General features: G+C 42.8%; 1 protein-coding gene across 4 annotated transcripts in view; it reads right to left on the reverse strand.

Annotated features, from left to right (window-relative positions):
* LOC125271592 (NACHT, LRR and PYD domains-containing protein 12-like) overlaps positions 1 to 15,850 on the reverse strand; it is a 296,158-nt gene that overhangs the window by 188,086 nt on the left and 92,222 nt on the right. For 2 of the 4 annotated variants that reach the window (XM_048195696.1, XM_048195695.1), the window contains 2 exons: positions 13,004 to 13,171; positions 9,731 to 11,545 (listed from right to left, as the gene is read on the reverse strand). The exons of 1 other annotated variant lie outside the window; for it this stretch is intronic. The gene's annotated coding sequence lies outside the window, so the exon portion shown is untranslated. Of the gene's footprint in view, positions 1 to 9,729; positions 11,546 to 13,003; positions 13,172 to 15,850 lie in introns of those variants that run through there. One more of the 4 variants, XM_048195693.1, reaches the window with a different exon arrangement.

Here is a 15,850-nt window from a genome sequence, read left to right on the forward strand (position 1 = left end):
CACCACCCCTTCACCTCCTAGTACCTCCGTTATACAGCGTTGTATCTTCTTAGAACATTCAACTATTTGTCAATCTTTTGTAACTGCTGTATCTCTTCTGCATTGTTTAGCTAAGAAATATCTGGTTACTGTCAGGCTGGGGGATTTATGCTATGGATGACTCTTAGCTGTCTAGTATGGCAGCCGAGCCCCTTGATGCCTAAGCCTTTCGCCAAATTCATATTGTCAATAAATTTTCTGTTTCTATAAAGTGGTTCTGACTGAAATACAGGTAAATCAATCTGAGTCAGAGACCTCCGAACTCTGAGTGTTTGCTCAAAACTAACTGAAATGAAAAATTATAGTTCCTGCACAGACTTGATGTTGTTACGGTACACAGGAGGCAGACACAGATGTAACAGGTAATGGTAGTTTTATTGACCACAGTAGAGCAGAGGATAACACACAGGTGAGTGAACTGGATGTAGATAATGTAGAACTAGTAGTATGAGGGATAGTTACTGTCCTTTCCGTTGCAGGTAGAGATACGTTGGAGCTTGGAGATCGCTGGAGTAACTTGGAGCTGGCTGAAACACACCCACACAGCAGACGAGGCACACAGAGGGAAGGAGACACGCTGGAGACAGGTGAGTATACAAAGAGGAGTCCTTGAGGTAAGCATAACAGGAAGTATATGCGAACGAGACCGGACATGGAGTGCTGTGTGCGTGTGTGCTTTATAGTGCTGTTGATGAGTGGGGTGATGAGGTGCAGGTGGCGGTGATCAGTACTCTGGAGATAGCGTGCGTTGTGATTGGGTGATGTTGGAACCTGACGTGTCTGTGACAGTACCCCCCCCTCCACGGCCGCTCCAGAGGGCCGAGGACCCCGACGCCGTGGTGGTCGTCCTCTTCCCCGCGGTGCCGGTTTCTCAGGGTGACTGTCGTGGAACGTCTGGAGTAAGCTGGGGTCCAGGATGTCGTTTCTTGGGACCCAGGAGCGTTCCTCGGGGCCGTATCCTTCCCAGTCCACTAAATATTCCAGCTGACCACCACGACGCCGGGAGTCCAAGATCTCATGAACCTCATACGCAGCTCCATCCTCCAGGATGAGTGGAAGGGGGGGTTTGGCGGGAGCCACGTCAGGTCCTGTGGGAAGAACAGAAGGGTGGTGAGCTTTCAGCAGTGACACGTGGAAAGTGGGGTGTATACGATACCCTTGTGGGAGTTGGAGTTAGTAGGTGACTGGGTTGACCTGCTTGACGATGGGGAATGGGCCAATGAACCTGGGACTCAGCTTTCTGCAGGGCAGACGCAGTCTTATATCCCGGGTGGACAGCCAAACCATCTGACCAGGCTGGAAGACCGGAGTGTTGGAAGATCGTTGCAGTTGATGGTGTGCTGAGTCCCAGACCCTCTCGCTCTCTCGGAACCAGTAATCCACTGCCGGAACGTTGGAGGGTTCCCCGGTCCAGGGGAACAGTGGGGGTTGGTAGCCGAGTACGCACTGGAATGGTGTGAGTCCTGTAGTCGACTGCCGGAGAGAGTTTTGGGCGTACTCTACCCAACCCAGGAACTGGTTCCAAGAGTCCTGGTGGTCATGACAGAAGGTACGGAGGAAGCGGCCAATCTCCTGCACCTTCCTTTCCGTCTGCCCGTTCGACTGCGGGTGGTATCCGGAAGTCAGGCTGACGGCCACACCTAGGAGGGAGTAGAACGATCTCCATACTCTGGATATGAACGGTCAGAGACTATGTCTTCTGGTATTCCGAAATATCTGAAGACTTGGTTGAAGAGTATTTCGGCGGTCTCCATGGCAGTGGGTAATCCTGGGAGTGGAATCAGACGGCAAGACTTTGAGAAACGATCCACAACGACTAGGATGGTGGTATTTCCTTCTGAGACAGGGAGATCAGTGATGAAATCCACCCCTAGGTGTGACCATGGGCGATCTGGAACGGGCAGCGGAAGGAGTTTCCCAGCTGGCAGATGACGAGGACTTTTGGAGATGGCGCACTCCCGACAGCCCTGCACGTACCTTCTGACATCCGAAGCCATCCCTGGCCACCAGAAGCGTTCTTTTACCAACGAGAGGGTTTCATTGACCCCCGTGTGACCAGTGCCAAGCGACGTGTGAGCTGAGTGAATGGTGGGAGTGCGTCGCGTCCGAGGGATGTACAGCAAGCCGGGTGGACAGCCCGGCAGAGGGTTCGTGGAGGCATTGGAGGAGGGGATGGTCTCTTCTGACCAGATAATAGGACTCACGATGAGAGAGCTCGGGATGATAGGTTCAGGTTCTTCGGTCTTTTCCTCAGGAGCATGGAGACGGGAGAGAGCGTCCGCTTTAACGTTTTTGGTACCTGGACGGTAGGAGATGGTGTAATTGAATCGGGAGAAGAACATGGCCCAGCGAGCTTGTCTTGGGTTCAGCCTCTTTGCTGACCGAAGATATTCAAGGTTCTTATGGTCTGTCAGCACCAGGAACGCATGTTTGGCTCCCTCCAGCCAATTCCTCCACTCTTCCAAGGCAAGCTTAACAGCAAGAAGTTCCCTGTCACCGATGGAGTAGTTGACTTCCGCCGGGCTGAGCTTGCGGGAGAAGAAGGCGCATGGATGGAGTCTACTTGGCGTCCCCTGCTGCTGCGACAACACCGCTCCCACTCCAGTGGTCGAGGCGTCCACTTCAACGACGAACTGTTTCTCTGGATCTGGGTGGACGAGTAAGGGAGCGGTGGTGAAGGCTTCTTTAAGGTGGTTGAAGGCGTTGGTGGCTGCCGGGTTCCAGGACAGAGACTTGGGCTTATTACGGAGCAGGCTGGTAAGTGGATGGGTGATGGAACTGTAACCTTTGATGAACCGTCTGTAGAAGTTGGAGAATCCGAGAAAGCGCTGTAGCTCTTTTATGGTGGTGGGTTCTGGCCAGTTGGTGATGGACTCCACCTTCCTCTCGTCCATCCGGATGCCACTGTGGTCTACGTTGTAACCAAGGAATGAGACGGAGGGTTGGTGGAAGGAGCACTTCTCTGCCTTGAGGAACAGGTTGTGTTGTCGAAGACGGGTGAGGACCTCCGCAACGTGTTGGCGATGTTCGGCCTGGCTTCGGGAGTATATGAGTATATGTCGTCGATGTAGACTAGGACGAAGCGATGGAGAAACTCCCGGAGCACCTCATGTATGAAATCCTGGAATACGGAGGGGGCGTTGACCAGACCATACGGCATTACCAGATATTCGTAGTGGCCAGTAGGGGTGATGAAGGCGGTCTTCCACTCATCCCCCTCACGTATCCGAATGAGGTTGTACGCGCTGCGGAGGTCCAGCTTCGTAAACACAGTGGCAACACGGAGATGTTCCAGGGCCGCTGGGACGAGAGGAAGGGGATACCTGAACTTGACGGTTATCTTGTTGAGTGAGCGATAGTTGATCCATGGCCGCAAGCCTCCGTCCTTTTTAGCCACGAAGAAGAAGCTGGAAGCAGCAGGGGAAGTAGACGGCCTGATGTAACCTTGGGCGAGGGCTTCCTTGATGTAATCCTCCATGGCCTTCTCCTCCGGGATGGAAAGTGGGTATATCTTACCCTTTGGCACTGGTTCACCCGGAAGCAGGTCGATGGCACAGTCCCATGGCCAGTGTGGAGGCAGCTTGGAAGCCCGTTGCGGGCAGAAGACATCGCTGAAGGGGGAGTAACACTTGGGGATGTCGACGGAGCGTTGTTCGACTGGACTTTCGATGGACGTGGCGCAGAGAGAGAGGTCAGGTGAAGGAGATGGTGGAACAGGAAGTTCAGCCAGACAGCGAGAGAAGCATGTGTCGCCCCACTTCAGGATTTCGCCCGTTTTCCAGGAGATGGTGGGATTGCGTTGTGATTGGGTGATGTTGGAACCTGGTGTATTTACTGGTATCTGCATCTGCTATCGGCCAAAATATGCTGACAAATATGATCATAATCAATATCATCCATCCCTAGTGTTTAGTGATGAATGAAGAACAGAGGATTGAACTATTAATCACAGACTGGAAAAATCCTTCAATAAGACACAGTATATTTCACTCACCCGGTTGTGTGTGTATCACTGTTGTTTCTCACAGGAGGCTGTTTAATGTCACACAGAGACACTGAGGATTTATAATAATCAACTCTAAATCCAGCATAGAGGGGTTCAGTGAATGTGGTGTTGAATGTGTGTAAGTGTGTGAGTGTGTGTGTGTCAGAGACGCTGTAGAAGGACAGAGTGCCGGCCGACACGTCCACATACACTCCTACTCTATTAGAGGATGAACGGATGACAAGTAGATAAGTGAAGTTCTTATTGTGACGGACAGTGAATCCGTCATCAAAGCAGTCCAGACTCCAGGATTTGTCATTGAATCCAAACCAACAGTCTTCACTCCATCCTTTCCTGCTGATTCCTTTATATGTCACTGATATTTCAGCACATCCGCTCCATTCAATCTCCCAGTAACAGCGTCCAGTCAGACTCTCTCCACACAGAACCTGAGGAACATCAACAAATCTCTCTGGATGATCAGGATACGACTGATGATCTTTCACATATGTGATCTTCCTGTTCTTCTCAGTCAGAATGAGACGAGTATTTGCTGTGTTTGGATCCAGTGTGAGATCACAGGCATCTGAACACAAGAAGAGAGAAACATTTCACTAAATGAGACAAATCAACATCAAATCACTAAATTATTGTGTGTGGACCTACATTTGTGTAGTTCTGCTGAACTTCTGATCTCTCCACAATGATCCACACTATAAAACACAAACATGATTCATATTCATATTCATTTTCTAAAGGTCAGACAAAAAAGAAGAAACACACAATCTGTTCTGTGACACAAACTTAGTTCACCCCAAAATGATCGATCATTTAGTCTGATTTTGGTCCAAACCTGTATGACTTACTTTCTTCTGAGGAACATAAACTTTTAATAATAACAACAATAATTTAAGTTATTAACTTTATCTTTATTAACTTTATACCAGTACTTAATTTGAGCCGGATCTTGCCAGATCCTGTTCCAGAAAATGTCATATTGCTATATTGCTCACTGCTGTGAAAACAGGTTGTAAACGGAATAATTTGACATTCTCCAGATCACAAACACAGATTCACACTGGATCGTTTGCCAACTCTTTTTCTATATTATGTTATTAATATAAAGAAAACAGAGCAGCAGTCATGGGCAGCTTTTCTCTCTAAAAGACATCAGAAGCAGAAGAAGAAGGTTTGAGTGAGAAAATTACACGTCTCCCTCGGTCTGGAGGGGTGTCACATGGATGTCCGTGAGGGGAAGTAGAAATATTTAAAAACTTTGTGTAATTTTTCTATTCTGAATTAAATACTTTTGCTTCTAAATGTCTTCTTGTGTCCCTTTATTAAAGAAAAACACATTATTTTACATTTACATTACATTTCATTTCATTTTCATACCTAAACTTTTCATATAGGAGCACATGTGCTTCTTGGGAAGAAAGTAAGCGTCAAATCCTGTCTGTGTGATTCAGTGTGTTTTTGAATCTCATAGAGCAGTTAAATCACCCACGACACATTAATCCTCACCTGGGGTCAGAGGTCACCGATCTGTCACTCTTCAGAGTCTTTCTGTTGTATCCTATATATGAAGGACTCCTTCTCGAGAAACTGAGAAAACACACAAAAAAATAATCCTTCAGTTCTGTCTGTGGTTTTGTGTATCAGTCTCTAGTCCCTAATACTGGATTATATCTCACCTGGGGTCAGAGGTCACTGCTTCAGCATGAATTTTAAGACAACTCATGAGTCTATGAGTCTTCAGATACTCTCTTTTAGGTCTTTGAGATGAAGTGGTCAGACTCCAGTCACTGAGAAAACAGAAATAATTCTTCCTTTAGTTCTGCCTGCTGTTTCATTTATTATAAATATGGCTGCAACAACTAATTGATAAAATGGATAATAAATTTGATTATCAATTAGTCGTATCTGCACACTGTGCACAAAAACCGTCAGTCAGTCACATCGTTTTACACTAGAATAACAATTTTCCATGGTGAAAACAGGAGAATATCAGAGGAAACAGAGTGAGATGCTGCAGGAAACATGAGAATCCTTTATATTTATAAGCGTTTAGCGTGTCTGTTGTGCTTTGACTGTTTAATGCCTTTAAGACGTGTTTTCCTCAGAGCTTCACTTACATTTTACAGTTATATCCTTATCCATAAATGTTAGAAAGCATTTCCAAGCATATTTCCACTACAGGTTTAAACTCACTCGGGGTCAGAGGTCACGGGTTTATCACTGGGTTCTGCAGATGAAGATCTCTCACTGCTCTTTCTGTTCTCCATAATGAGAAACTGACTTCAGACCTGCATATGGAAACACAGAGAACAAATCAAACATAACATTATTATTCCCATAAAAACACATCCCACAGCTACTACACACTCTAGAGATTTCTGTGCAGTTTGTGGATGATCTTGTTCTTGAAGTGCTGGTTTCCTGTGGAAGAACTGGTCTGACACACCTCTGAGATGAACTGGATCATTACTCTCCGTCAGTGTCTGACCTCACTGATGCTCTTGTGTCTCACTGAACTTCATCAGCCTGAATCTCTCCCTGTTCAGAGGTTCATGTGTTTCTGCTGCTGTAAAGTGACCGTCTTCAGATCATTCAGGGAAATTGTGTCATTTCTAGATGCAAACCTGAAGCTTTCAGCTGTACGTGCAGACGGAGATGATTTACACTGAATCATGTCTCTCTGTTTGAACACAGAGTAGCAGAGATTATTGACTGTTCTGAGATTCACAGAGAATCATCCAATCTGAAAGAGCACACTTGAATCTTGTGCAGAACTGTAGTGTAGAAATGTGCTGATGATCACACTAGAATACTGTCATTTGACATTTATGCAACTTTGTTTACTTAATCTGTAAAATATTAATCAACATTTTATGTAAAATTACACATTATTCTGTAAAAATACAGAACATTTCTTTTAAAAAAAACAGAAATTGAATGTAATATTAAAATACATGCAATTCCCTGTAAATTTAATGGTGGAAAATTAAATTACAGCAAATATCAGTAAAACAACAGGCATTTTTCAGTGTATAATGACAAAACGGGAAAAATCTGTAAAAGAAAAAAAAAAATACTATCATAAGACTATTACCTGTAAATTTACATTTATTTTTAACAGTGCATCTACAGTTTAACCTGTTAACCAGCACTGGCACGCCGACGCACCGAAGCTTCTTTGTTTAAATTAGCTCAAATTTACTGTTAGATTTAATGTAATTACCTTGACAAACTATACATCATTAAAAAGATCTAAGACTCGAGCTTCAATTTTTAATCTTTATTTTACTCTCAACATCGTATAGTGACCGTTATTTGTTAATATGCGTCGGGAGTTATGAATATGAGAAACGGAGTCGTTACCTTTTCATTGAAATATGAGCGTCAGCTTCAGCCATTGAGAAAAAAACTCTGTACGATCATCATGAAAAAACTCCACAAAATAACATCCCTCGGGGTTTTAGCTTAAAAGCATGCACATTTGGAGAAATATTGATGGACTGTCATACGTTTATGTCAATTTGCTATACAGAGGATTAATATTTATTAAATTTTTACCCAAAACACGCTGTTGTCATTATATGAGCGCTGTATACACTGACTACTGTGTGTTCAAACCATACCAGCAGCCGGAGGGCGCTCTGTGCACCTTTCATCCACAAATAATACATCATGAACAAGAGGCAGTCATGTGACATACATGGAACTAACAGAGGCTACCAGACACCCTTACGAAAAACTAGTATACTTCAAGTTAATTTGATCAAGTATACTAAAGTAATGTTCAAGTATATTTTTTAAGTATACTTTATGTAGTAAGTATAATATCAATGTACTAGTAGTAAACTTGTAAGTGTACTATTTTAATACCGCTTGGGACTAAATTGGCCCAATTGAAGTATACGTTTAAGTGTACTATAAGTGTAACAGTAGTAAACTTTAACTAGTTCACAGCTATGTTTCTCATTTGTACTGCATCTGTACTAAAAGTGAACTTATACTAGTATACTAGTAGTTTACTATTTTAATACTAGTAGTAGCTACATTTTTAGTATACGAAAGTACACTTTGAAATATACTCTCAGTAAACTGCTAGTTTAGTGCAAGTATACTTTTAAGTTTTCTTTAAGTGAACATGACATCACACTTATAGTTTACTTTTTATATATTATTTTTGCACTTTAAGCATACTTCTATGTTCCTACACAGCAAAAACTGCAGTGTTAAATTAACTCTCCAGGGAGCATATGTGAGACCATACTCAAGAGTGTTAAAGTGTTAAAATAAGAGTGTTAAAAGAACACTGAAAAGTGTTAAAGTTAATAAGATAATTAAGTGATTAACAGTGATGATTGACCATTATTGAAGACACCTGATGATAACAAGCAGAATCACCAAAGGAGAAAATCACAATTTTTAAGCCACCATCGTGGAGATGAGGGTTTGTTTTAGTTGGGCTCTTGTCCCTTGACTTTTTAAAATAAAATTTTGTTTGGGCTGTTTTAACTGAGTTATAACATCCAGACAAACAAGTGGAAAAGATGATCGATCAGGTGGTGTTGGTTATGTTTTCACATAATCATTATTCGATCTGAATCACTGAACTCATTTAGAGCCCAATCTCTGAGTTAGATTTACATTAGATTTTACATTAGATTTACAGATATTGTTGAATAAAGTTTTCATGTTTAAATAAAGCACTGCAGTCACATGACTGTTTTAAATATGTCTTTAGCAGCTTTCTGGACAAAAGAGGCCTCACAGAAGCTGATGGTCTGTGGATCGAGTCTGGCTTACAGAAGCAAGATTAAGGTTTAGTTTTTACTGTAAATCTTTACATTTCCACCTTGAATATTTGTGATTGTGAAGAATCCGTACATTAATCTCAGATAAAAGCAGAATCCCTAGAGCTCGATATCGTTATAATCCGGAAGATGAACTTTTGCAGTTTTACTTCAAATAAACTGTTAATATTTGAAGATCGAGTTTAATATGATAGTGACGCGAATGCGAAAACATTTAATAATATGACATGATATGCTGATAAATGAACTTACCGTCATGTGATATTTATGTCTGTTTCAAGATTTCTGAACTGGTTTTAGATTTCCTGAGGACACTTTCGGTTTCGACACGCAGGTGTTTCCTCAGAATGCGCATGCGCAGAGACCTCAGCCGTCAACAGTAAATACACCCCACCCATCTCTCTTCTTCTTATAGTTTTCTAGTGTGTTTCTATTCTAGTTCGTTTCCACTTCCTTCCATTTTGAGTTATAATTTCTTTCAATGTAATTATTTCTGTAAAATTTTGTAATTAATTTACACTCCACATCTCTTTCAATATACATCACATTTATCTGTGTGTTTTATTCATGAGAAATAGATTATTATAATCTAGTATATGTGATGCCTTCTGTTTCTGAAGGGTTTCAGTTTTACTGAATTATGAATATTGTAATATTTTTTTGGTAATAAACCGCACATGATCTATCACTTATATATACAGTATATCAACATTACACACGTTTGGGCTGAGACTTTCATTGCTCAGTTTGACCAGCAGGTGTCGCCTCAAACAGTCAGTCTATCCCAGATGATTTTTGTTTTGTGTAACAACAATAGTTGACAAAATAATTCATTTTAAGCAGCATTATGAGACACAAGAGAGCTATTGAACTTCCAATATGATGGTTTAATAGAATTCAAAGTGGTTTCAGAGAGTTTAGTTTGTATATAGACACTCTTACAGTCAGTTAGAAGAAGTTGGAATAATATAAATTAAAGTACTGTGAATATCAATAGATTCAGAGATCAGCTCAAAGTCTGTATGAGAGGAATGAGAAGCGGTCTTGTTTCTCCAGTAAAAGCTTCATTATCAGTGAATTTGGTCCTCAGACATCAATCACATCAAGTCTCTCCATGAATCGTTTCTATTCTGAATGAAGTGACGAGAGCCGGCCTGGTGGACATTTATCAAGAGCGCTGTCAGTCACAGCACTGACATCCACACCCATATCAAGCAGAGAGTAAAAGTAAAAGTCGTCTGCTTTATAAACTCAAGAGAAGAAGCTTTCTCAGACCTTCAGTTAAATCCATAAATATTGGCCATAATATTATAAGTCAAGTTTAGATCAGTGACATTACACACACATGTCCCTATGAATCAGTCTGAATGAACAGATTCCCTCATTTCTTCTTCTGCATTGGTCTTTTAGCTTCAACAGTGTTTTCATAGCGTGGTTGATCAGTTTCTTCATACCTGGTGTCAATCAGGTCAGAGAGAGCGGATATAATAATGTTCTCGTGTTTATTGGATGGAAGTCTTCAGCAGCAGAGGAAAGTGATGGAGTCACATGGGTGGCGTAATCTTGACAAATGTCAGTCAGTAAATGCTATTTCAGGTGATTTCATAAGCTCAGAGATGGCCGTCACACCATCAGATGCTTGATCTAGAAACTCTTTCCTTTGGGATTGACTTGACTGAATTTATACTGTACAAGTATTTGTAGTAAAAGAAGAGCAGAGATCAAGAAAGACAAACACTCATGATTAATCAGACATGTAGTTGATGTTGTAACACGGTGGCATTAGGGTTAGTTCAGTTTCTACTGTTCATCCAATACATTTAGGTTTTAAAGATCTTGTGATATAAAATAAATGAAGGTCTGTGCAAGAAACTACATTTAAGCCGCTATGCGCATGTGTTTAGTGTCAAACATCAACTACATATTTGATTAATCAGGTCCATCATCGACCGTCTCAATCGTTCTGTCAAACTATTAGTTTAATCTATTCAGAGATTCGAAAAGCTCAGTTTCTCAGCAGTTCTCATGCGTCTGAAATATGGTCTGCTAATCAATTCAGGTTTATCCAGAAATTACATCATTTCATTACAATTTATAACAATATCATTGGTTTCCATCTTCTTTTATTTATATTAATTACAACAAATTTACAGTGTAACTTTAGGTAATTATAGTGTACCTATAAAGTAAGTACATGTAAGTATAGGGGAACAATATGTAAAGTCTTGGGAATGTAAGTATTTTAGAACTAAGGGGTGCTTATACTATTATGATAAACAACAATCTTACGCTTTCGGAAATATGCTTTTGTTTCATGTAGTTACAGGGTAAGAGTGACATTGCGTCTGACATCTAGTCCACACTCATCAAGATCTTCTTTGTAGGAAATCAGATTACCTTTCTCCAGCTGATTAAAGGCCAGTTTCCCAAGCTTCAGAAGAATCTGATCAAATGACTTGGCTTTGGGTTTAGGTGCAGGATGATCATGGTATTTTGTTTTCATTTGTTGCTTCTGAGAAAGTAAGAAGTTTGTGTACATCTCTGTGAGAGTTGTTGGTCTCTCGAGCCAGCAGAGGCTGAAGAACAGTGAGAGAGATCCAGCAGAAGATGGGGATGTGGCACATGATGTACTCCTGGATTTCCTGATGTGACAGATGATGGTTTCAGTTTTCAAATTTACTGTCCTCTGTAGCTGAGTCTTTGAAAAAGAGGAAAAGCAATAATAGGTCAAAGAGTAAGAGATCTCACAGATTTAGAATAATTAACTGTGTTTGGACTGAAATTACATTACGTCACAGGTGTGCATTATTTTCTAATAATTCAACGTACCGGAATCAATTATTCCTCTTATACTACAGTTCTCACACCACAAGACATTGTTCAGATGTTGTATTTCTTGTCTGTAGGACTAATATCTTACACATCTCATCCCACGTCTCTGTTGCTAAATCCAAATTATTATTTTAGAGATAATAACGGAGGCTTGAGCCATAAATAGAAGACTAATGCAGTTATTAGTACAGTTATTGGGGAGAGAGAGAGAGAGGCATGTGTGAATGACCTCAGTCTGTGTGTCTCTCAACAGTGTTCGACAGCAGCCTCTCTAATAGTGAAACTGTAAGTTTATCTGCTTCAAATACAGCAGTGTTTTTACCTCACTAGTGAGAAATGTCATCTATCTATTTTAAGTTGCTAAACTTTTTTACTGATGAGCAGCATGGTCAACACGTGTCTGTGCGAGTGTGTGTGCGTTTCAGTGAGAGAAAGACAGTATGTGCTTTTCGTATAGTAAAACATAGTTTTGTGGCAAAAAACATGGAAATAATTTGTCGATTTTATCCTTGTGTTTACTATATTTATTTGCTTAATCAGTGTGATTGCGAGTTGTTTTCTTTTGCTATTGTCGGCTGTAAGGACCTTTGAAAGAACTGAAATAATTTGGCAAAGTGATATGGAACTGTAATGCGGTCCAGACCTTCCTGGAACTGCTTTACCCATGCATTTCCCTGAAAATAACTGCACACCTTGGTTGACAAATGTTCTAATCAGATTTAAGCATTCAACAGCCCGTAGTATAAGATGTAAATAGCAACCACATTATGGAGAATGATCAGATTTTTATATTATTAATAATTTGAGTTTACTTCACTCATATAGCGTGCTTGGCCAGCTACAGAGAAACTGGTAACAGACATGTGACCAGTCCTGAGTGGCAACGTCACTACATGCATTCTACCAGTTGGCTAAGTGTGCTGAGAATTCTGGGCAGAGAACGGTCTGTAATCATGAGAACTAAGCTGAAGTGTTAATATAACTGGAGCCGTTCCTTACTGTCCTTAGAACAGTTTGGCTCGATGGTGGAAAAGCAGCTTAAGTTATTCTCTAAAGCAGTGCTTCTCAAACCTGTCCTGGAGCTGTGCTGTGAATCAACAGCACTGAACATTCTGCTTGTCTTCTTTATCTAACACAACCAATTCAGGTCTTGCAGTCTCTACTAATTTGATGAGGAGTTGAATCAGGTGTGGTAGATGAGAGACATACAAAATGAGCAGCACTGGACAACTTTCTGAGAATCCCTGTTTAAATACTCACAGCTGTAAACAAACATTCTGCTAAAAGGCAGTTATTTAAAGTTCCTATTTAAATTATACAGTACCTTCATTGATTCTTGTTGCCACATTGTGTACTGCAGGGTTTAAGATGTAGTTGATGTTTAATGGGCCCGTGATAGTGTTTCTACTGAGTACAGGAGCGTTTACACTTGCACCTGTGTCAGCTGTTACACCAACACTATCTCCAGTGGGAGTGTTACTGCTCATCTGCACTGAAATAGAGACAAAGGCACATATATAAGCTTCTTAAAGACGGACATCTTTATTACCATCCTTGTGTTTGTTCTCTGACTGTTCAGGAATATTGTTCTGGTTCATCTTCCTCAGGACGCTGAGTGTCTCACCACACTCCGTTTTTATGCTCCGATCAGGATTTTTACATCCGTATTAAAGGTGCTAAAGAGAATGTTTTGTTTTATACATTTTTGCAATATTACTTGAAACTGTCTTTGCTAACTGATAAAAGACTATTTATTAGGTGCACTGAAAGGAATAATATTAATATACATCATCTATGCACGAGGTAGGGCCATAAAAACATCAGCCAATCGTTTATGCGATCATCGCGTAAACGATTGGCCCTCTGGCTGTCACGGAAAGAATGACAGATGCAAGTGCAAGTTAATCTCTTTATTAGAGCTTCACACCAGAGTTAGTCATTAAACGAGGAGAGACAGTAGCAGGAGAGTGGTGACGCAGGGACTTCGATGGGCAGCTGGAAATCCTGTGGTGAGGTGAGATGGTGTCGTGAGTCCGTGAGTCCGTGCGTCCGAATCCGTGAGTGCAATCCAAAGTGAGAGTCCGACGGAGAACAGGAACAGGAAACAACGACGAGGTAATCCACTCCGGGGAACAAACAAACACGAGAGAGCACAGGACACAACACCAGGATTCCAAACAACGATCTGACAAACACGAGATGAAAGACAAGGTGTTAAATAGGCAGATAATGATTGCACACAGCTGCCGCTGATCAACAATCAGCGGCGACGCCCACACAGAACAATCAACCAGACACACCCACACAAACACACAGACACCAGAATGAGACAGCGGATTGATCAACCGTGACAGTACCCTCCCTCCTAGGAACGCCTCACGGCGTTCCCAGAACCACCTACCTGTCGATTGTAATCATCGATAAGGGAGTGATCCAGGATGTCCCTAGCAGGAACCCAACTTCTCTCCTCCGGACCGTAACCTTCCCAGTCCACCAAGTACTGGAATCCACGTCCCCTCCGCCTAGAGTCCAGAATACGATTGACCGAATAAGTGGGTTCCCCGTCTACGAGTCGCGGCGGTGGGGGAACCGGAGTGGGCGGATTAAGATGTGAATGAAACACAGGTTTAATTTTGGAGACATGAAAGGCGGAATGAATTCTCCTGTACGCTGGAGGAAGTTTGAGTCGGACTGCCACCGGACTAATGATCTTGGTGACAGGGAACGGGCCGATAAATTTGGGAGCTAACTTGTTAGAAACTGAGCGGAGCGGAATATTCTTGGTAGAAAGCCACACTTTTTGACCCACGACGTATACGGGAGGCTTCGACCGGTGGCGATCAGTCTTAGCCTTGGTGCGCGCCCTCACCTGCAGAAGAGTCTCACGGGCTCTACTCCAAGTGCGGTGGCACCTCTGGACAAAGGCGTGAGCGGAGGGGACCGCGACTTCGGATTCCAGACTGGGAAAAACAGGTGGCTGGTAACCTACACTACCTTCAAACGGTGAGAGGCCCGTGGAAGACACTGGTAACGAATTATGTGCGTACTCAATCATAGAGAGTTGTTGGCTCCAGGAGGAAGGATTCTTGGAAGCCAAACATCGCAACATTCTCTCTAAATCTTGGTTGGCTCTCTCGGTTTGACCATTGGTCTGGGGGTGGAACCCAGATGAAAGACTGACAGTCGCCCCCAGTAATCTACAAAACTCTCGCCAAAATTTGGACACAAATTGGGGACCCCTGTCGGACACCACATCTACCGGGAGGCCATGTAACCGAAAGATGTGGTCAACGACAGTTACCGCTGTCTCCTTAGCAGAGGGTAATTTGGTTAAGGGAATGAAATGAGTCGCCTTCGAGAACCGGTCCACTACGGTCAAAACGACCGTGTAACCCTGAGAGGGTGGGAGGGCGGTGACAAAATCTAGCGCGATGTGGGACCAGGGTCTCGAAGGGACAGACAGCGGTTGGAGTAACCCATCTGGGGGTCGGTTGGAAGTCTTACCAGTGGCGCAAACCGAGCAAGCCAAAACAAAACTGCGAATGTCACGAGCCATGGCAGGCCACCAGAATCGTTGCTTAACCAAAAACCTGGTACGATTAACCCCTGGATGACAAGCTACGTTGGAACAGTGACCCCATTTGATAACGCAGGACCTCAACCTCTCCGGCACAAATAAACGATTCGGTGGGCAACCGGGCGGAGGCGTTACCCCTTCTAAGGCCACCAAGACCTTCGATTCGACCTCCCATGTAAGAGTGGAGACCACTAATGTCTCAGGAAGAATACACTCGGGAGTAGACGGGCGTTCGGAAGGGTCAAAAATGCGAGATAAAGAATCGGGCTTGATGTTCTTGGAGCCCGGGCGGTACGAGAGAGAAAAATCAAATCGTCCGAAAAAAAGTGCCCACCGAGCCTGCCTGGAGTTAAGTCTTTTAGCTGATCGGATATACTCTAAGTTCTTGTGATCTGTCCAAACGATAAAAGGTACCCCAGAACCTTCCAACCAATGTCGCCACTCTTCCAACGCTAATTTGACTGCCAACAACTCTCTGTTACCAATGTCGTAATTGCGTTCGGCGGGAGACAAACGATGAGAAAAATACGCGCAAGGGTGCATCTTATCGTCTGTGGGAGAACGCTGAGATAACACTGCACCTACCCCCACCTC

The sequence above is a fragment of the Megalobrama amblycephala genome, linkage group LG7, assembly GCF_018812025.1.
Source record: "Megalobrama amblycephala isolate DHTTF-2021 linkage group LG7, ASM1881202v1, whole genome shotgun sequence".
Classification (NCBI taxonomy): domain Eukaryota; kingdom Metazoa; phylum Chordata; class Actinopteri; order Cypriniformes; family Xenocyprididae; genus Megalobrama; species Megalobrama amblycephala.